The sequence below is a fragment of the Etheostoma cragini genome, chromosome 20, assembly GCF_013103735.1.
Source record: "Etheostoma cragini isolate CJK2018 chromosome 20, CSU_Ecrag_1.0, whole genome shotgun sequence".
Taxonomy (NCBI): Eukaryota; Metazoa; Chordata; class Actinopteri; order Perciformes; family Percidae; genus Etheostoma; species Etheostoma cragini.
Window position 1 is genome coordinate 20,971,054 of NC_048426.1, and position 21,115 is coordinate 20,992,168.

Consider the following 21,115-nt stretch of genomic DNA (forward strand, 5'->3'; position numbering starts at 1 on the left):
TCAACGCTAACTACATTGGTAAACATAATCTTTCCCATCAGTGTGTGTGAGAGGCCCTGTCTGTGTCTGTGTGCTTCTACTCAGCACCCAAGTCATACAAGCACCAAATTGAGGCTTTGTTGCCACTGTTGACATCTAAAGGATAGCCTCCTGTGGGATTAAATGAGCTCAACACTTGAGGCGGTGTGGCTTTTCTTTCTTGTGTTTTTGCTTCACAGGCAAAAAGAAACATAATACTAAGATATTGTTTTATTTTTCTGTCACAGAGCAAAACTCAACATCTCAATTCACAGCCATCCCTGCATACTGTTCATACTGGCGGAGACAGATTACACCCGTTGGTTTATCAGATGGGATTAGCGGAGATACAGTGGCCATTCTCTAACACACACACTCAACTCCGGGACTCAGTGTTTGCTGTGGGTTCATTTTGTTCTTTTACAGTTGCAGTATTAAAAACCTGCTGTCATGTGTTGGAATTTTCAGTTGCACAAAATGATCATCAGAGGCACACAGCAATACATCTTTTAGCTTTCATCTAATTTTTCTATTTTTGGCAGTTGTCCCTGCATCCAAGGATATGCTTGCCAGCAGCCTATTATAACTAATTACAACACAGTCACACCACTTCACGCAATCATGTGGAACACAAGTCATGCACTGCAACACATCTTAGTTACAGTTAAAGTGTTCATATTACGCTTTTTAGTTTTGCCCCTTTTTTTGGGTTCTATATCTTTTTTGTGCATGTAATAGGTTTACAAAGTGAAAAGGTCCACGGTCCACCCCAAAGGGACTCACCCCCTCCAACAGAAAACACTGTTCACAAACTGCTGGGACTGGGATCTGTAAAATCATAGACATCTTTGTATTGCAACTGATCAGAAATAGGACTAAATAAAACATTCTTAATAACCAATGAAAAACAATAATCCACATCAAATTTCACAAAACAGAGGATCAGTGCAGCGTTTACTATCTACTTTTTAACTGTGATCATCTGATTCATGTATACATTTTCAACTAAGGCGCTTCACAGCTGACTCGTTTAGTTCAGTTGGATCACATTGGAGGTTGTTTGCCCCGCTGGTGCAGTTTAGATAGATAGATAGATAGATATTTATTGATCCCAAAAAAATGGGAAATTACAGTGTTACAGCAGCACACAAAATATACATACATACAATATACATGAAATAATAATAATTATAATAACAAAATATAAGAATAAAATATAAGAATGTAAGAACAAATATTTAAGTATATACAAGATCGGAAAAACTAAATGTGCAACTGTTTAAATATAAGTATGCTAAAAAAATGTAAATTAACCAATCGTTCCGGTTGCCCTTACTGCAATATTGTGGTGATGATTGAGTGTCATCTAGCAACCAGGGATGAAGTGTTGAAGAGTTTTATTGTCTGTGGTAGGAATGATTTCCTGTAGCGGTCCGTGCGGCATTTAAACTGTCGGAGCCTCTTCGTCCAAACTCGTCGGAGTTTGGGCAGGTGTGAACACGGCAATTGCACTTGGGTGTGCACCAAAAGCGCACCACATAGCCGTTCCAAGACCTGCTTGATGAGGTTGTCTCAGGTGAGCTTTCAATCGAACTCTGGAGCGATATGTTTGCGGTGAGAGCGTGATCTGACCTCCAACTGCGCCATTCATATATACTCCGCAAGTGTGAGCTAAATGTCTCCTGTGGTCAGGTGTGCTTCTCATTCTGAAATGCAGCAGAGCAGCAAACTGTAGTAGCTTGCAGTGTTTCTCTCTTACAGAAATACAATGCAATTAAGCTATTTCCAGTATGCTAGCTAAGTGATAGGAAAAAAGGCAACAGGGATGTGCACCCAAACAAGCTCTTTCATTGTCAAAAGCCACAGCCCATATCACAGCTGGCCGCAATCCCATAAAAAATTGAAAAGCAAGACTATGGGCCATAATTGAATGACATGTGCAGAGACTAACAAAAAGTGGTAGATTTGAGGTCCTGTTTCACCAAATCTGCAACATATGGTCTATTTCTCTCGCACAAATTTAGACTTGTTTTACCAACCACTAGAAACCCATACTTGTGTGGCCGGGTTAGGTCAGTTGGTAGAGCAGGCGCACACGCACATACAGAATACAGAGGTTTACTCCTCAACACAGCGGTTGCAGATTCAACACGGACCTGCAGCCCTTTGCTGCATGTCATTCTCCTCCCCCCCACCCCCCTTTCATGTCTTCATCTGTCCTTTGGAATTAAAGGCCTTAAATGTACAAAAATTTTGCAAGAGCATGCAAGAGAACTGTAAGGCTCTTAAATGTATTTGCAATTTGCGAGTCATTTGAAAGCCGCTCTGCAAGTAAATAGTGCTCGTAAATTGTTTCATAAAATGGGCCCCTGCTATTTTGGTTCATGTATGTGCAGCAGTGCAAACAGGTTTTGTAAGGTGGAACGTAGATGGGAGGGTTTGGTGATTAAAGAACACTCTTTCAGCCAATCATAGTGATGCTCAACAAAGGGAGAGAGCTTCTCCATGAAAGTGTATTGTCTGCAGCCAAAGGCAGATGGTGTTTGTCTGTCATGTCTGACAATAGAAACACATAATAGTTTGTTGAAGCCGTTTATATGACAGCGTCAATCCAACACTCTTTCAGTCTTGTATTTTACAGCAATTATGGTCTCACCAGATGTCATAATTAAATATACAATATGCACTGTAGCCTTGTACTCATAATAGAATATTGGTTTAACGGTTAGAATACAAAAACATTAATTTACTTAACCACTTTTTACTAACAGGAAATTATATACACGTCATGTCAGATGTCCACCAAACCGCAACTTTTGAATGTTACTGCCAATTAAAAATGATTGTCCTAAGATTTAACACTTACTTTTGTTTACAGAGATTTTGAGCATGTTTTCCACCAACCACACTTTATTTTGTTCATGTCCTCCTTTTCCTTTGTGCATTTTGGGAGAATAGGCTCCTAGAACTGTAACAACCTAATAATTGACCGTATTTAGAATGTACATCGGATTATGACAGAGAGTTCCAGACATAAGACATACTACATGTTGGTTTCTTTAACAATGTTAACATTGTCATGGAAGAAAGCAGGAGTGTATACTTAAACAAAACCTCCAACCACAATAAAAAAAAATAAATTCAGTTTGTCAGTAGTGTAAGAAGTATTTACATCTTTTACTTAAGTAAAAGTACTAATGTCAGGAAAATGTACCTTAAAATATTCAAAGTAAAAGTTCTCAATGCAGAAAACTGGAAACGTTCCAAACAGTTCTGTCGGTCAACTAAGTGTTTAATCGGCTAATCATTTCAGCTGGCCTTCATACTGTTTAGTAGGTTAAGTTATAATAAAACATTGTATTTAATAAACTACTGTTATATTGTAAAGTCACTAGTAACTAAAGCTGTCGGATAGTGCAGTAAAAAGTACAATATTGGTGTTGAAGTAAAAAAGTGGCATGAAAAAAAGAGACTCAAGAACCTCAAATGTGTACTTAAGTACAGTACTTAAATGTACTTATTTACATTCCACCACTGGTGTGTGTGTGTATGTGTGTGTGTGTGTGTGTGTGTGTGTGTGCTATAACACCTACTGAGAGTTATGTGGTAAAAAAAAACCTTTTCACAGTCTAATCCTCTACAATTTCTTTCAACTGAATGCTTAATAAACAAGCAAAAGAAAAGGTTGACGTTCAAAAGCAGCACTGAGGGAACACTGTGTGCATTCTGTATGCAGTGCTGACTAAGAGATGTAGAGTCGCTGCTCTGAGACAAGGACAGCTCTTTGCAAAGAACCCATCAACAGAGCAATCACCGGGGAGGACCCCAGAGGAGTGCAGTGAGATTAAAAGACCTGCTATCAATTTATCAAAGACGCTGCTGAGAGGCAACTTCAACTTTAAAGCAGAATTGGGACACTTTCTGCCTAATGACTGCAATTTATAACCGAGCATGGACGACTCTGAAACTGAAATCTTGGGAGACAATTTTAATGAGCCCTTTAAGTTGTACCCATGTCTATTTCACTTGTTGATGGCGAAAGCGATTCTGCACCACAATATTTTATCATCTCCAGAGAATTCCAGTCAAAGGAACCACAGAAAGCCCTACCTTAGTGCTCAAGGACACAGTACAGCAGTGTCAGATGGAGTTTAAGGTGGATCAAGTCAAACCAAGGCAGAAGGCAAAGAAGAGAATAATGTCACTTTTCCAACACAGTCAGGGTTTTTTCACCATCCAGTGAGCCCAATAGCTTTCTCATAGCAAGACAAGACTTTGAGAGAATTTCCCGCTGCAGCAGAATAAAGAAAGCCAGTGTGTTGTGGTAATTTGACCTTTTGGAGCCAATTTTGGGGGACTCTAAGTCTTAACAACAATTTTGTGAATAATAAGCAGGTCTGCTCATTTTTTCACCACAGACCCTTTATCTAACAGTTTTTTTTTGTGACTGTTTGCCATTGACAGTGACTCATTGCTTTTGTCTTGTTATTTCATTTTCACCCCCCCCCCCTCCGTCCCCACATACACACACTATTTCTTTATTTTTTGCTCAGGGGCTTAGGAAGATAAGCTTCTCCAAACCCCATCTAAATTACAGCTTCTTCACAATGGCAACATCCCCAGCAGAGCCTGAATGTTATCACTCCACAGCGGCACAAGGAGCTCTCCATTTAGATCTCTGGAACAGTTTTTGTTGCTAACCTTGGGGCTCGCCGCACATCCACGAGTAAGAGGAGCCCTCCTAACAGAGCTGCTGTCATGCTCTCAGTGATAACTTCAGCAATGACTGTGCTTCTTCACAACAAAGTAGGACAAAAGTGCAGGGCAGTTATGTGGGAACGTTTGAGTATGTGTTTGGAAAATGATGATTACCCACGCAACATATTAAAATACAGTGATAATGTAGATGAGTAAGTCTACTCACCTGTTTTATACATAAGTGGCTGAAGTTTGTGTGAATTAATGGATCTATATCAAGTGTTTCCTACCCAAAAGGTTACACATGTGTGTTCTGCCATAGTATATTATTGGCTTCCCCAGTTGATTGCAACCCAAAGGTCCATGCATCAGCAAATGTACAAATTATTTCCAGATGTGTTGATTCAAACAGAAGGGCAACGGCACATAGTGACCATTAAACACATCTAGAAATCTATGGAATGCCATTTTATTCAATATTAAATAAACAAATGAGGACTAACAATCGGTTTAAAGTATAATCGCGATTAATTGCACAAGTGTCCTAGTTAACTCGCAATTAATCGCAAATAAATCACGCTTTTTGATCTGATCTAAATGTACTTAAAAAGGTATATCTTTTCAAAGTTGTTAACGCTCAAGTGGTATTTAAGACTTGACTACTCCGGTGGTACCTGGTAATACTGGCTCTCATCAGTGAGAGTGAAGTGCATTCTTGGTCAGGGAGTTGCAGTTGTGTGACCAGCTTTGTGCTCCCGACCTGCTCCACCCAGGAGCTATTGATGAGAAGAAGGTAGTGTGCAGCATGGGCCTCAAATTGTCTTCTTGTTGACATTGAGTGACAAATTGTACCAGTGCTAATCACTGCTAGTTAGAGTAGCATGTTGCCAGACACTGACGTCATGACATGTCAGAACCATGGAGAACCATGGAACCATGGAGCCAGTGAGCCGTAAATAACTGTTAAGGTGTGAACACATTACACCACGGGTTTGGTCACGTAAAGCAACTCCATAGTCAACTAGGGTGTGTGATTTGGAGACAATCAGTGCACTGTGGTGACAGGCATACAAATGATCAGTTTCAGGAAAATAATGTTTAGAAACGTTATTTCCAATTTTGTTAGGGGACATGAAGCAGATTGTCCCAACAGTCTTGGTCACTGAGAATTAGTTCTATCAGTCATATTCACTTGTCACCCCCCCAACTGTAAAGTATATTTTTGTCCTGTGTGAGGCACTGAACATCACAACTGCCCATCAGCTCTACCGAATGCTCTGTGAGCAGCAAAAACCTAAACTCAGAGGCTTTTAAAATGTAAAGGTTTGTTGAAATACAGTAGCGGTTGAGTGGGCTGGAACTGCTGACTATGATGAATGAACCCGGCATTAAATGACGGCAGCCACTGTATTCTAAAGTGCAACAATAACAACAACAGAGAATTCATGACGGAGTGGAGAAAGGGGTGACAGCAAAATGAGATTGCCATGCTCTCAGTCGTCACAGGACCACATAGAAAGAGGGGAAGATAAAATGAATTTAGCATTTGTAATCTGACTCACAATTTCATTTTTTTCTAATTTATTGAAAGTGCTTGGTCGTGATTGTAACAAGAGTTTGAGTAATGTCCCAGACACGCTGTCGTCTGTGCTGGTTTCCATAATGATTGCACCAGAAAAACGTCTTCCCATTGAAGGGAAGTGTTCTGAAGTTTCACATCCATAGTTGCTGCTGTACTACTGTGTCCCTGCGGTCATATTGGTCACTCAGCAGTGACATCATAATGTTCCGACTATTGTTTCACAAAGGAAGGGAGCTGTCGCCTATGTAAACTCCCAGAGGTTCTCTCTAAAGCTCCACAATGGCCCTGCCCTTAGACTCTGCAGCTGGCTTTGATATACTCTGGACTCAAGTGCTTCCTGCTGAGACTTACCAGCAAAAGCCACATCACATCACAGCCCAACTAACGCCAGTCAAAAGGGCTCGTTGGAAGAATGTCAAAATGCTCTACCCAAAGGTGAACGACCTGAAAAAGTATACATTTTCTGTTCTTTTTTTTAAATTACTTTAGAGAGTTATTTCAGAGCTTGTGCGCTTCCTGATTTCAGTGAACTGAATTGACCGATTAATGGAAAACGCAGCAGCCCATTTAAGAGTTCATAAACTCATTTGAATAGCAATGTTTCAGGTTATTTGGTAGATGAATGGTTGTAAAAACACAGTTTGTCACCCATCTACAGTACCATGTTTTAAAAAATATAGATTTTACCACTCACTATTTCAGAGTGGGGACTTCTGGGACAACTTCACCTAATTCCGAAGTACATACAATAGAGAAGGGAAGTAGTATTAAAAATGCACTAGCACTGTGTAGAAGTTTGCCAGACTGACAATACAATGAAAAGGTACATAAAATGTTGGTACCCTTTTGATGCTAGTACATTTTAATTCAGTAATATACTGTAAATCAACAAGAAAATGTTGTGGTCAACAAGATATGGCACAATAGAAGAAAGGACGCAAGATGCTTGGAAAATACTAGGGGTATTGGTATGCTTTGGCTTCATTGAATGCGTAACGTATGCAGAATGTATCAAAGCAGTGCTTCGGTTGTGCTTCCACCCAATATAGTCCCAAGTCAATATTTGCCCAGGAAATAGTCAAGTCATAATCTGCATTGCTATTTGCACTAATTGCGAATACGCAGGCCACAAGAAGTAATTAGGTTGTTGGTTTTTGTTGGCTTAGGTTTACTCGCAGCATGATAACCGGTAACATAGGATTCCATTCACTACGCTAACTAGCGGTGGCGCTGTCGGACTAACAATGCATACACTGAGAGAAAAGAAATGCGTTGGCCCACCTATCTACAGCTATGGGTGACCTTTATAAACCCTATTTCAATAAAACGGTGGCATATTCCTTTAAGTCGCTTCCTGTGAAGCCAAAGTTTAATTTAAAAGAAACATAGATGCTTTATGATCCATTTTTGTGTTAAAGAGCCACACACACCTCGGATAGAAAATACAATCAGAAGACTGTTCTATTTTTATGCTTGTAGAGCAGATCAATACGCACTGTTCTTGTGTCCGGTGTAGATGGTTTCACTGATTATAGTGGAAGCGTAGTGTTGGAACATCCGCTCCGCATACATTACGTGTTTAATATAGGCGACCCGTTGAGAAAGGAGAATATGTAGAAAGTGAGGGCAACAGTGGTAGCCAGGGCTCTTGGGGCTGTAACACCTAAACTGGGACAGTGGCCCCAGCTAATTCTAGGAACATCTCAGATCTCTGTCCAATAGAGCACAGTCCTAGGAACTGCTAAGATGCTCTGGTAGAGGACCTGATCTGTAAAGGAATACACACACAGTAAAAAGCTAACAGTGTTTGGGAAAGGCTTCAGGGGAACTCCTTTCCAGCTCAGCTTGGGGTAAGCTCCAGGTCCCACGCTTGAGACAAAACAGGCAGTTAGAAAAGAACAGCAGCCTTATGAATTCTGAGAGCTACCACTTCTATTTCACAAGATCTATGATTGAGGTAGTATTTGTTTTATTTAAATCAGTTTCAGAATGCATGGCTCATCAGAATGCTGTTATGATACCTTCTCAGATGTCAGAATCTTTCACCAGCATTTAAATGCACCATTTGGATTACTTTTCCAAACTAGTGATACGTTACTCACATGCATTACTCTGCCATTATAACGCAAATTCCACAGACAAACTAGTGAATGTTCATGCTCAGTGCATGCATCACCTACTGCACCTCAAGCAAGTTACAAGCAGGATGAATGTCATCAAATATAAGATCAAAACAATGGCTGCCAAGAAAATTAGGAAACACAACTGTTTGACTATTTGTAGGTAGTGGGCTAAAATATGCCATTTAAGACAGCACAGCCCTTTACAGGTTTCCTTAAATGTTATCAAAATAGATCCTGATGTCTCTCCAGTCTTTCCTTGTCATACCGAGAATGGAAGATAATGGGCCCTTATTTTAATGATGCAATCATAATGTGAGGCGCCTGGTGCAGGTGCGTTTAATGCGTGCCGTGCACGGATACACTTTTCCTAGTTTGATGGACAAAAATAAGCCTATGCGCCAGGCGCATGGTTGAAAAGGGTTGCCCTTAGTGTCTACATTAACGCGTAGGTGTGTTTTGGGTGTAACATGCAATAAACCAAACAGAGTATCATCTTCCATTTCTTTTAAAAGCCAGGCGCGTTTGTACCTTGGCACATTACTATTATGATGGCGGATTTGCACCATTATATTTTTATTGGTAACATTTTGCATGTATACTGCTGCCTTTTCATGTGTGTGTAACAACCATAGTGTGCGCACTGTGTACAAGCCTAGGGGCATTTTTTACAAACGTGCTGTTAAAATAACAATGAAATGCTGCGCTTTTGACTTCAGACCAGGTTTTTGTTGGTTAATGGCGTGATCACTTACCACTACCTCAAGATAGCAAAACGCCAAGAATTCGCCTGAACACACCTCCCTGTAAGACCAGCACAGCCATGGGCGCTGGTGCCTTTCCTATTTAAACAACGTGGGCGCTGGACAGAAAATGATCAACTGCGTTGGTTTTAAGCTAGCAAAAACACTTTGGTCGGGCTTTGTGCTGCACCGGGTGCTAGATAGGGCCCAAAATCTTAGGACATCTTTGAAAGGAGTTTGTGTTAAAAGGTAAGGCTTTTTTAGTTTTCCCTGTACTAATTAAATAAAAAATAAAAAAAGGTAATAAATGAGCTCTGGACTCAATTCTCTAACATAGCCATTCTCAACATGCTGTCCATTACTACAAATGTTGGAGCTCCACCCAAGCAGCTGATTTCTGTAAATGCTGCATAAAGGATCATCTTCACTCTGCACATATGCTACAGCAGCTGGACTGTAGTCATTAGGCGCGAATGCAAACAACCGAGCCATGATTAAGTTCATTAGGGAAATGTTTCTGTTTAATGCATGACAATTTGAGGTGAAGAAGCACATGGAAATGCCCTGCAGCTAAGCTCCATTCCCAGCCAGTGCTCTACTGTATATTTACTATTTTACAAACAGATCAGACGCATCTGACTGCCTGCACGTCGGAACCTCCTAGCTCCTGTTGTGGATTTGTGTGTAGTGTTTTCTGTGCACCTGGCTTGTTCTGCTAGGGAATGTGAGCGAATGAAGCTGTAAGGGAGAGTTTTCATCAAAGGAACCAAGCTCTCCTTTTTTTTTCATCCAGCAGACTTAGAGATGAGAGTTGTGCAGAGACACCACACAAAGGGTTTAGTGCTAAATCCCAAGTTATTTCCACTTAATTTTTGAACTTCAATTGCCTTCCATCCAAGCTATTCCATGTGACCCAGAATTGAACAGACATGGATCCCCTCTTTATTATAGCACTGTGTGTGGTGTTTAATGAAATAGTCCTCATGCTCCCAATCTGCTCCCACCTCTCTCTCATAATTCTCCTTGCAAAACAACAACGCTCAAACATTCTCTGGGAGCCTTCTGTGCATGTCGAGCTTCTCCCCAAGGTAAAACTGGCCTAATTCTGAGAGCATCCTCAGCATCCATCTGCTGTATACCCGTAAATTGTGTTTGCTTGCGATCGCAGGTTATCTCATCTGTCAAGACAGGACAATCAATTTCACCGAGCAGTCTCGACAGAAGGCATTAACCCCCCAGCGTCATTCTGGCATCAAGCTTTGACAGACAATAACTGCTGGTGATATCAACATATCAGATGAGCACTGTTGACAGTTCTGTTGTGACTGTCGGCAATGAGAAACCTGAATAATAATGAACATAAATGGAATAGAAATTAATTAAATTATGAGTTTTTCAAGAATAGCCCAATTAACTGAGGACAATACGCCACATTTAGCCACATTTAGCACGCCACAAGCCAAAATGGAAACAATAGGTGAATTTAATAGGGTTGCTATAGCCAACAGGGGATAACACTCAAGTTGAATTTAAAACTTTGTAAGTCATGTATAGAGACACAAAAAACATAATTGGCTGAACATTTGTAAGAGTTTGTGTTTATCAGAAGAAGGGAATTTAATTTTAAGAAAGCTGTCTGCAAGTTAACTGTGGAACCCACTGGAACTTTATGTGAAAGGGTTACTTCAACAATTTAGGATTGCACTCCCATAAAGTCGGGGGATTTACAGCACACATTCAAAAAAGAATGGTCCAAAAGGGAAGCAGCAGACACTGAGATATTCTGACTTTAAGTCAATTTATGACAGGTAAACTTGACGTGTACAGTTGGCGGAGTGTCTTTAGTTTGATTTCTATCTTGTTTAACTTTTATTCAATGTATAGGCCCTGTACAACGTAGGAATGCTTTTTGCACTCTTTGTCAGGCAGGTGCGCATGTGACCAAACACAACTCCAAATAAATAATAATGTTGCTCAGTTACGACTGGATGTGTTCACAACTTGTTTATGATGCCTGCAAGTGACCAAAAAATGTAATTGCAGGTAAATGTTGTAAATAAATGTTTCAAATATAACATTCTCCGGGGATTTAGCAAGCATGGTGGCCCGGCAGTTGGCACTGTGGGTTTGGGTTCGAATACAGGTCGTTCATGCATAGAGGTTGTATGTTCTCCCCATGTTTGCGTGGGTTTCCTCTGGGCGCTCCAGTGCCCCCACCATCAAAAAACATGTACTAGGTTCTCCAGTCAGTGCCCTTGATCAAGGCACTGGCTCAGATCTGGAGTTGGTCCCCGAGGCCTGTAAATGGCTGCCCACTGCTCCCTCTTTAGGGATGGGTTAAATGCAGAAACTGGCTTTTGCTACGAGTACTGTATGTGCATCGGATGTGACAATAAAGTACCTTTACCTTACCTTAGAGTCAAAAAAATAAAGTGTGTTGAACTGTACTGTAAATAAAAACTGAAGAGGCTCTTTAGTCTTTTTTTAGATGAGCTAGTTTTGGTCGATACACTGATTGGACAACGAGATACACTGACATAAATGGCAAAAAAATAGTAAGGCCTGGATACAGAGTGCACTTGTCATTGAGTCATTTAGCGTCGGAATCATTGTGTTCATGACGAAAACACAGTTGAATCTCTTCAGTTAACTACAGGGCTTTGCTCCAAAAGCCTCCACTGTGTATTTTTCAGACAAGTCCATCACGGTGAGATTTTTAGGAGCATATCGGCCATTCAAATGTCGATTAAAAACCCCATTGTGGGAGTCGAAGCGTTGCCTCCTACTGCAGTTTCATACTTCCCTGTGCTGTCCATGGTGCTGAAAAGCCTTCACTGACCGAGCGCCACTTTCCACCTCCACACTCAGATTTCTTATTGTGATCCCGCAAGTGCCAGCTACCACTTGTAATCCACAGGAGGGTGGTGATTAGAGTGGGTGTTGGCGGTACACTGCTTCCCATGGTGCCGAGTGGCATCCATCAATCCCTTAACCACACACACACACACACACACACACACACACACACACACACACACACACACACACACACACACACACACACACAGACACACAAACACACACACACACACACACACTCCCTAATATTTTTTCAAGCGGTATAAGGACTGTTGGTTTAATAAAATAATAAGCACATAGGTAACAGACGATATAATCCACACACACACACACACACAGTCAGGGAGACACAAGGGAGTTTAATAAACGTCTTAGCTGCTGTAATTACAAGGGAACATTTTGGAAAGAGTAGGCTAATCTTCCCTCCTCTCTCACTTTCTCCCCTTCTCTCACACTCTTTTTCTCACTTTCTTTTTCTCTCTCTCTCACACACACACACACACACACACACACACAAAGACCCCCAAAACGCGCACCCAACACACCCAGGATTAGTATGCGTGGGGCACAACTATCCAACCTCTAGCTTTCCTGGTATCCGTGCATCGCTGCAACCTTTCCCACATTTGTAACATTACAAAATAAAAAATTATATACTAAAATAAGAGCGGCAGTAGCTCTACTGCACTGAAGAGATTCCCACGGATCACGTTACTTTCTGTAGACAGCCCTGCAATTTTCTAAAGAGTGCGAGCCACATTTTTCAGCTCATTAACACACTGCCTGACATTATAGGCAATATAAAGACAGAGCTTTTGAAACGTTAAGCAGCCTCAGACACAACATTTCGCATTCCAATCAAAGCCGAGGCATTAGAATTTGCAGGCAACCTAGTTGGAGGTGAACCGCAACCAGATGACACATATAAACCAATATATTAAACTGCGTATCTAATGTCTGAGCAGTCACATTCGGGTTATGTCTTACCTTTAGAGACGCACAAGTAGCCATAGTGTGCCGCCGCAGGCTCTAGACAGTGGCCAGTATCTGTTTCCCTGGTTGCAGGCTACAGCCGCTCCCTTCCCATTCATCCACTAATTCCAGGAGACGAACTGCAAAACCCGCTGCCTGTCGAGCCGCATGTCGCTTCTTCTCTCCTAGACAATATTTCCCAGCAGCAGATGCTCTGGAAAGCTGCGCTTGTGCCGGGAGCGAACTGCGACGAGGAGCTTCACAGCATATTTGTAGTTTCCCCTTCAAGTAAAAATAACTAGCTCGCTGCTGTGTGGGCTCGTCTTCGCTGTATTTCCAGGCGAGAGAGTGCTGCTACATGGCACAAGCGAGTTTTCTATTTTCTTCCCAGCGAAATCACAATATGCCCTTGTTATTGTTTGCTGCTCTTTGGCTACTAGTCGCCCATCCAATATGAAAGTAAAAAAAAAAAAAAGGTTAAAAAGTAGTACATCCAAAAGTAAGTTTTTTGTGTTTGTTTCAATAATTGAGGAGCTGTTTGTCCAAAAGCGATCGGATGGAGAGGTGCGAAGTCTCTGCGCTAGAAAGACTGCATTGGAGTGGCGGATTACCCTAGATGGCACAAACACCACGAGGTGTCACAGAGTCCATGGAGAGGCAGGCTGGCCAGCCGGAACTACAGTACATTTACGCAAACACACACTGGAGCGAGATTGAAGCGGTGGTTGAGCGTAAAGAGCCACTTTGGCACAACCCGCAGAGTACGTGTTGTCTGCAGGAGATTAAGGACAGCTAGACCACGGATTAGTATCTGCTTAGCGGGGTTGGCGTTCACAGCCACAAAGTAGCCTGCCAGGGTTGCAGGTAACCTTGATCTTATATTATCTCTAAATCCTTTGGAGAAAAACAATAAAGTTATCGTGTGCGCTGTTGTCGTTGCAGAAGGCGCTGGATAGATGCGTTCGCTCCCAAAGACAGCAGGTCGCATCCGGTTTGAGCCACAGAAAGCAGGAGAGCTCACTTCCGCGTTGGAACGCCGACACAGTGAGGGACAAGCATTAAACCGGTGATTAATTAATGAGTTCACAATTTAAGTTAAACTCAAGTTAAGTGCAATTGAAATGAGTTTTCCATTGTGCCACTTTATTCCAGTAGTGGTATAAGTATTCAGATCCTGTACTAAAGTAAAAGATACACCACTATAAGAAAATACTCCCATAGGGAGACCTCTCAAAAGTAAAAAAGAAAAATACTCCAAAGTAAAAGTCCTGCATTCAGAATTGTACTTATCGTCACAAAAATGTACCTCAAGTATTTAAAGTTAAACTAATGAATGCAGAAAAGTCCTCACATTTAAACTGGAAACAAAGCAGTTATCTGGGTATTTATTTTTTTATATTGTTGGGTATTTTAATTCATAATATTTTATATAATTGCATATGTTTTGTGTTTAGAACTCTTAATTTGTAAGGTAACTAATAACTAAAACTGCCAGATTAAGTACAGTACTTGAGTTATTGTACTTTTATTCCTCCACGGCTTAATACTTACTACTCCACTACACTTCAGATCAGAACAAACAACACATATAAGTTAATAGGATGTGAGGCACTGTTATTTGAGCAGTCCAGCAGTATATAATATACAGTGATGTGACATTGATGGGGGACATGCTGCATAATGAGTACACGTTGTTGCTAATAATACTATACTTTAACTTTAGTTAAAATTTGAATACACCATTACTTGTAATGGAGTAGTCTCCTTGCTACTTGTATTAGGGAAACTGATCTGAATAGTTCTTCCACCGGTGCTGTGGGCTTGTGACCCCTGAAAAAATGAAGAAATCAACTTCTGTATGCAACAAATGGTGACTATTGCTAACTGGGTTGTGCTGTGATCAGTTTAGCTCAAAAGATATTTTACATTTTATTTTATTTGAGTAACTTTTAGACCCCTGGAAAGTAAAATGATCCAGTCATTCGCAAAACACTGGCAAACATTAGAGTTAACTCAGATTTATCTTGGGATTTCTTTTCCAGACTGATTAAGAGTTCTTTTTTTTTTTTTTACCTTTGGCTGTCTTGAGTTTAATGGAGCTCTCAATGCTGCATGTGTAAAACTAAAAACACCACTTGTAAAATCCACTTTTTTTTCTGTATTTTTTTTTTTTTTTTTTTTATCATTTTAAATCCATTACGTAGTATAGTATTGACGTGGCAAGCTAGTCTTTGCCAAACAGGGCTTGCATATTTGGTGCCAAAATACTAGTGATGTCCAAATGTAATGTCCAAATGAAGCTGTATGAACCAGTGGTTGACCCAACTACATGGTACCCTTGGTTTAATAAAAAAAGGCTTGTGTAATGGCAATTCAGTGTGTTTTAAACCCTTTGTTGAACAGAGAGTGCCATCTATGTAGCTCAGAAAATAAAGAAATTGCTACACGAAGCTTCATTTGCACATCCCTACAAAATACAGAAATGTAATTAAAAACCATTATTAATACACCAAATAAAAGAAGTGGGCCTACCTTACATGTTATATGAGCTATTTCCTGGAATACACATATATTAATTTTGTTTGGCAAAAGGTTAATCATAGCAAATTAATGTGCTGTATGTTATGCTGTAGAGTAATGCAACTTGTGTTTGGTCAGTTTTACCCCTGAGAGGTCTCTCTGACCTCTTATGAACAACCTGTTATACATTCAAATCCAAAGTAGACATTTTGCGGACTAAAGAGCAGTAGTGCTCTCTATACAGAGCATCTGAAAAACTAATACACATAAAAAACATTGTTGAGTTATTATTATTTTTTTTTAAGAGTCTCAAGGCTTCCAGGATCCCAAACACAACATTAAAAAGGGATTAAGGTTGACGTGATTCAGTATTTCTGTACCAACATTACATCTTGGCCCTGTGGTAAGTGCTTTAAAAGCATTTAGACCAACATATAGGGAGATAAAATTGCTGTGTTGGAGGATTCATGACCTTAGTATTTGTGAAACTGTGGCTATAGCCCTGCTCTGAGTCTGCACAAACAAGCCACATGCAGACAAACGTCTGGAGATAAATAATGTGATCACTAAAGGCTTACAGATTCCAATACCAGACAGGAAACAAAGAAAACTCAAACATCAACAAAAGGTAGTTAGTAGAAAACCCAAAACGACAGGATAAAACCAGGAACACTCAGACACTCACACTAGACAGCACACAGACTAAATACACCTAGCAACGAGGGGGGGGGGGGGGGGCAAGGGACAGGTGAAACACATCAGATTGTCACATCACAACAGACAATCACAAAAAAGTGGGAAAACACACGAGGCAGGAAGTGAAGTATCCAAAATGAGACAAGAGGTGATAAAACAAAACAAATTCAGAAACAATTTAACCCTTGTGTTGTTTTCTCGTCAAAATTGAAAATCAGCAATTTAGTTGACGCTTTATATTGATCTTTTTTTAAAATCTTTTCTGAAGCTTTTTTCAATGTTTGTCAATTTTTTGACGTTTTCAACACTATGTTATACACCAGTTATTTGGGGAATTTATGGTTCATAAATAAGGAAAATATACCTAATTTTTGAGTTAGAAAAGCAGAAATTAGGAATTACTTAGACTAAAATGAAAGGAATGGATGTTGATGTAGAATCATACACAATAAAATGTCAACTTTTGTTCAATACTATTTCATAACCACTTCAATTACTTTAGGACCTCTCTTAAGGTTTTAATGTTTAAAACCATAATTTTACAGCTGAAGGTACCTGTGTTTGTGAAAAGATGGACTCCTGTCATTCTAGGCCTTGATTTAGAATAATTTACACATACTGATGTGCAATGGTGTATTTATCCTGCTGCTATGTAGTCAATATGGTTGTTGAACAAAGCTCAACACAGGGTGACCATTTTTGGGGGGGGGATTTGAACAAAAAAAATAGTTTAAGTGTACTTTATTGTGTTGCTAAAATTGCCTGTAATGTTCAATTTGGGAAATAAAGTAAAAAAAACAAAACCCACAAACATTTTTTTCATATGCTATAAAATTGAATAAGACTTAATTACCCATCCATGTCACTCCAAAGAGCGTTGTGTGAAATCAATCCTGTTATTTTGGGTTATTAAAAAGAACATTTATATAGCAAAACGAGTCAGTTTGACCCGAGGAGAACATGAGGGTTAAGAAGTGCATCATACTGAGGTAATATCATGCAGAGATGCATCGTAACTGCATTCCCGTTAGCAAGTTAGTCATCATATTCAGTTAAATGCAGTGATTTTGACACCCATACTGTATATCATGATAGCTAACACAGCTATAGACACCAAACTGGCGCTAAATCCTGTTATTATTAGATGTCTGGTGAAGAGTTGTAAAAGTAAAAGTAACTTGTTGCCTTGAAACCCAACAGTGGACAGATGGAAATATGTGATTTCCAGGATAAAGACTGCCCTCAGATGTTGGGTATTCTCCTCTTTCACTCTGTGTGTTGCTGTTCTTAAAATCCCTTTGCTCCAGTAAATAACAACATGCTTCGAGCTAGCAATCTACACTGCAAAAATTCTAACAGACAAGTTGGATCATGCAGTAAGCCCGGCCTTGCTTGGTTCTTATGGTGAATGTGTTCGTGGCATGTACTAACTGGGAAATTTAACTGTGCATCCAGCTAATTTAAATAGCTCACCTTAGTGTATTGTGTGAACATTTAAAGGTGCACAATGAGTTCCTGCATGGTGACTTCTGTTGACGTTTCAAATAAATTCAAAACAGAGCAAGCTCGCCCCTCCCCCCATGTTTCCGGAACTGTTATGACTTATTGACTAACTGTCACTGAAACCATGCAGGAACTCATGGTGCACCTTTAACTTCATTTTAATATTGAATGTTGCGTTTTACTTTGCGGGTTGCATGTGTTCTACCAGAACAAGTTCTTTCCTGAGACTCGTTTGCAGAGGCACCGTCTCCAGTTTACCGCTGCCTAAGACGATTGTGATTGGTTTGAAGAAGGAGGAGTTTTTTTCTCCTAGCCTGGAATGTACATGTTTTGGAGTCAGACCTTACTCCGCAGCGCTGAGGAGAAAGGTATGACAATGCGAGAGTATGAGACTACTAATATTATGTCTTGCCACATCATGGAATCATTTCTTCTCAACCATAAAAACCTTTTACTAAGCTTTAAAGTGCATTCTGGACCTCATTTAACTGTAACCTGTTTAAACTCAATATGGTGAGGAAGACGGTAGCGTGTGTTTGAAAGCTTTGGAAGTTTCCATTGAGTGGACCTGAAGTTATTTTATCTTTCATCAAACACTTTTTCACTGAGTGGAATAAAGTGCTCATATTATGCTCTTTGGTTTTTCCCTTTACTTTATTGGGGTACATATCTTTGATGTGCACGTTTAGTTTTACAAAGGGAAAAAGCCAAAAGACCACCACAAAGAGAGTTTCCATCTCGGACAGAAATCACTGTTCACAAACTGCTCCAAACACATGTTATAATGTTTGCCTAGCTGCTAGCGTGGCACGCCCTTATACTCTGCTTCTTATTGGCTAGTAGTCCTCACTTAGCTACTGCGCATGTGCGACTCCCAACAAAGATGGAACAGAAGGGAGATGTCTCACTCTGTAGCTAAAACAGAGAGCTCAACACACAGGGGGAAAAGAGGAGCTGCCCATGCAAACCATGTAAACCTATTCTGTTATAACCTCTAAATGTATCTCCTCCTGTAAAATAATAAAATATATTATTATTATTATTATTATTATTATTATTATTATTATTATTGTTAAACACAATTATGAACCGAAAAATTTGCATAATATAAGCACTTCGGGATAAAGTGGCCTTAAAGAGGTTTTCTTGTTATTTGTTGCTGATTCTGATTTCCATTGAAGTCAAACTGTGTCTTGAGTAGTAGCAGGATTTTTGTCCTTTAGTGTTCTTGAGCAGACAAGGACTCCTGGCAGCTGTTTTGTAGCTGTTGAACTCTGCAAGTAGAGTGGAAGCTCCCCCCTCTCCCACACCACACACACACACAAACAAATAAATACACTCCTACCTTTTCCTTGCTTCCTCTCTGTTTGTCATCGATGCAGACAGCTGGAGACATCGCTGCTCTGCCTCTCTTTCCCGCTGTGCCATTCATTGGTGTTTAGATTCTCTTCACAAATACAGCACATTACAGGCAAACTGACCACATGTCCAGATGTAAGTTAAACCTCAGTTAAACCAGGGCCCTGTACTACGAAGCAGGATTTGGGGTTAGCGAGGTAACTTCAAGATCAACCCTGTTAATAGTTGAACTTGGTACAAACCCTGTACAGCAAAAAGTGCAAGTACACAAGCTGTAAATGAGCCAAACTACAAAGAGCAATATTAAAGGGCAGCTGTTATTTTTTGTAGTTATTTTATCGGTTGGAAGAGATGTGTTTTTAGCCTGCAGCGCAGGATGTGTAGGTTCTTGGCCATCCTGATGTCAACAAGGAGCTCATTCCACCATTTAGGAGCCAGGACAGCAGTCAGGATTTGTTGAGTGATTAGTTGTCCCTCGCTGTGAGCAAGCAGGTTGGCTGATGCATGGCGTCTTGAATGCCTGCAGCAAAAAGGTAAGTCGGATTCAAGTTTTGGAGAAAAGCAATCCCACATAAACATCTGATGGACAATCATGTAACTGGCTACAAGACTTGTTAGTCTGTATCGCGGCGTGCGAGTCTCGTGAAATCACAGTTCACTCTATCGCTGCTACAAAAAAGTGTGAAACACTATGAATGTAAAAAACAAAACACAAGCACTGAACCACCCTTGGAGTTTGTGTAACAACAGGTGACTGTTTCCTGCAACAACAAAGCAGTCGATTCATCTCCCGTTTGTCTCTTTTCTTTCTGTCTTTTTCCGCTAAATGAAGCTGCCTTCAGGGGCGGTCGGAAATGTTGGTTTCCCTCGCCGCTGTTGCTGCCACCGCCAACAAAGCTTTGAATATTTGTTGTTGAAAAGCACCAAAGCGATATTTTGTACAGCCCTAAGCTGATGACAGAGTAACTGCCCCACAATGTTCACATAAATTGTATCTAGAGCACCCAGGCAGTATTTAAAACGTTGTTCCCATTTCAAAATGCTATGTGAGCCTGTTGAAAAGGTTAATAAACCCAATGTCTTTGATTTCATTTTGACAGATGGCAGCACTTGTTGTGACTCTTGTGCACAGCCTTCGAGTTATGGAGAAGGCATTGCAATAATGATTCCGAACGAGGCTTTTAGCTTCAGTTAAATTACACTAAAAGTGCTGTAAGTGGGCTGGAAGTGTCCCTGTGTAAAATGCAACTGGAGACAAGGGCTGCTTCATTTAGTTAGCACATGTCAAAATACAATTTTCACATACAGATATTGGATCAAATAAACAGGACTGGGTTTATGGAGATTAATATTAAAGGACACAAAAACAAGTTCTGACAAAGCCAGACAATCAATGACCCTGCATGAAAGAGCAAGCATGACCATGACGTACAAAAAAAGCAAGATGATGAAAAGAAGGGATGAGATAGCGGCAGTTGAGACAGCAGTGCTGTTGGTTTTTCAGTGGGATGAAATGATCCAAATGAGAGACAAAGATGTCCTAACCTTTTGCATTATGAGCCCTTAAAAGAAGCAATTACTTGCAATAAATTACTTGCAATAAGTTGTTAAGTCAGTCCAACCCAAAGTGTTTTTGCGTAATCAGTTGTTTCATTTGAATAGTTTATCTAGGCCAGAAGAGGTGAAACTATGCATTGTCGTTAGTTTGCAAAAACACAGTCAGAAAAAGAGGCCAAATAATCACCATATGTTGATCTTTGGGGTAAATGTGTTTGCGATCAATAGGCTTTCAGAGTCAGTGACTTTGAGATAGATGAGATAGGGAAATAGAGATATGATACAACTGAAATTCAGTGCAAGAGAAGTGCACTTTTTTCCTCTTACAAATTCATAAAACATCTGCCAATTTGCATAAAAGCAAAAAAAATCCCTAGCTAGCTAGCCTTCCTATGGTGTTAGGATACATACATACATTTGTTTTTTGAGTTGAAACTTTTTGACTTTGTCAGGGACTTCCATTTAAACAAAGTAAAATCTTTTTTTTT

At 40.2% G+C, this 21,115-nt stretch overlaps 1 protein-coding gene and 1 long non-coding RNA gene across 3 annotated transcripts in view; one reads left to right on the forward strand and one right to left on the reverse strand.

Annotated features, from left to right (window-relative positions):
* The window catches only part of LOC117935317 (leucine-rich repeat and fibronectin type-III domain-containing protein 2), a 127,415-nt gene extending 113,401 nt beyond the window's left edge, over positions 1-14,014 (reverse strand). For both annotated transcript variants that reach the window (XM_034857425.1, XM_034857424.1), the window contains exon 1: positions 13,008-14,014. The gene's annotated coding sequence lies outside the window, so the exon portion shown is untranslated. The remainder of the gene's footprint in view (positions 1-13,007) is intronic.
* The window catches only part of LOC117935341, a 26,616-nt gene continuing 5,558 nt past the window's right edge, over positions 58-21,115 (forward strand). The window contains exons 1-2 of the long non-coding RNA XR_004654733.1: positions 58-70; positions 8,871-8,881. This is a non-coding gene — a long non-coding RNA (uncharacterized LOC117935341). The remainder of the gene's footprint in view (positions 71-8,870; positions 8,882-21,115) is intronic.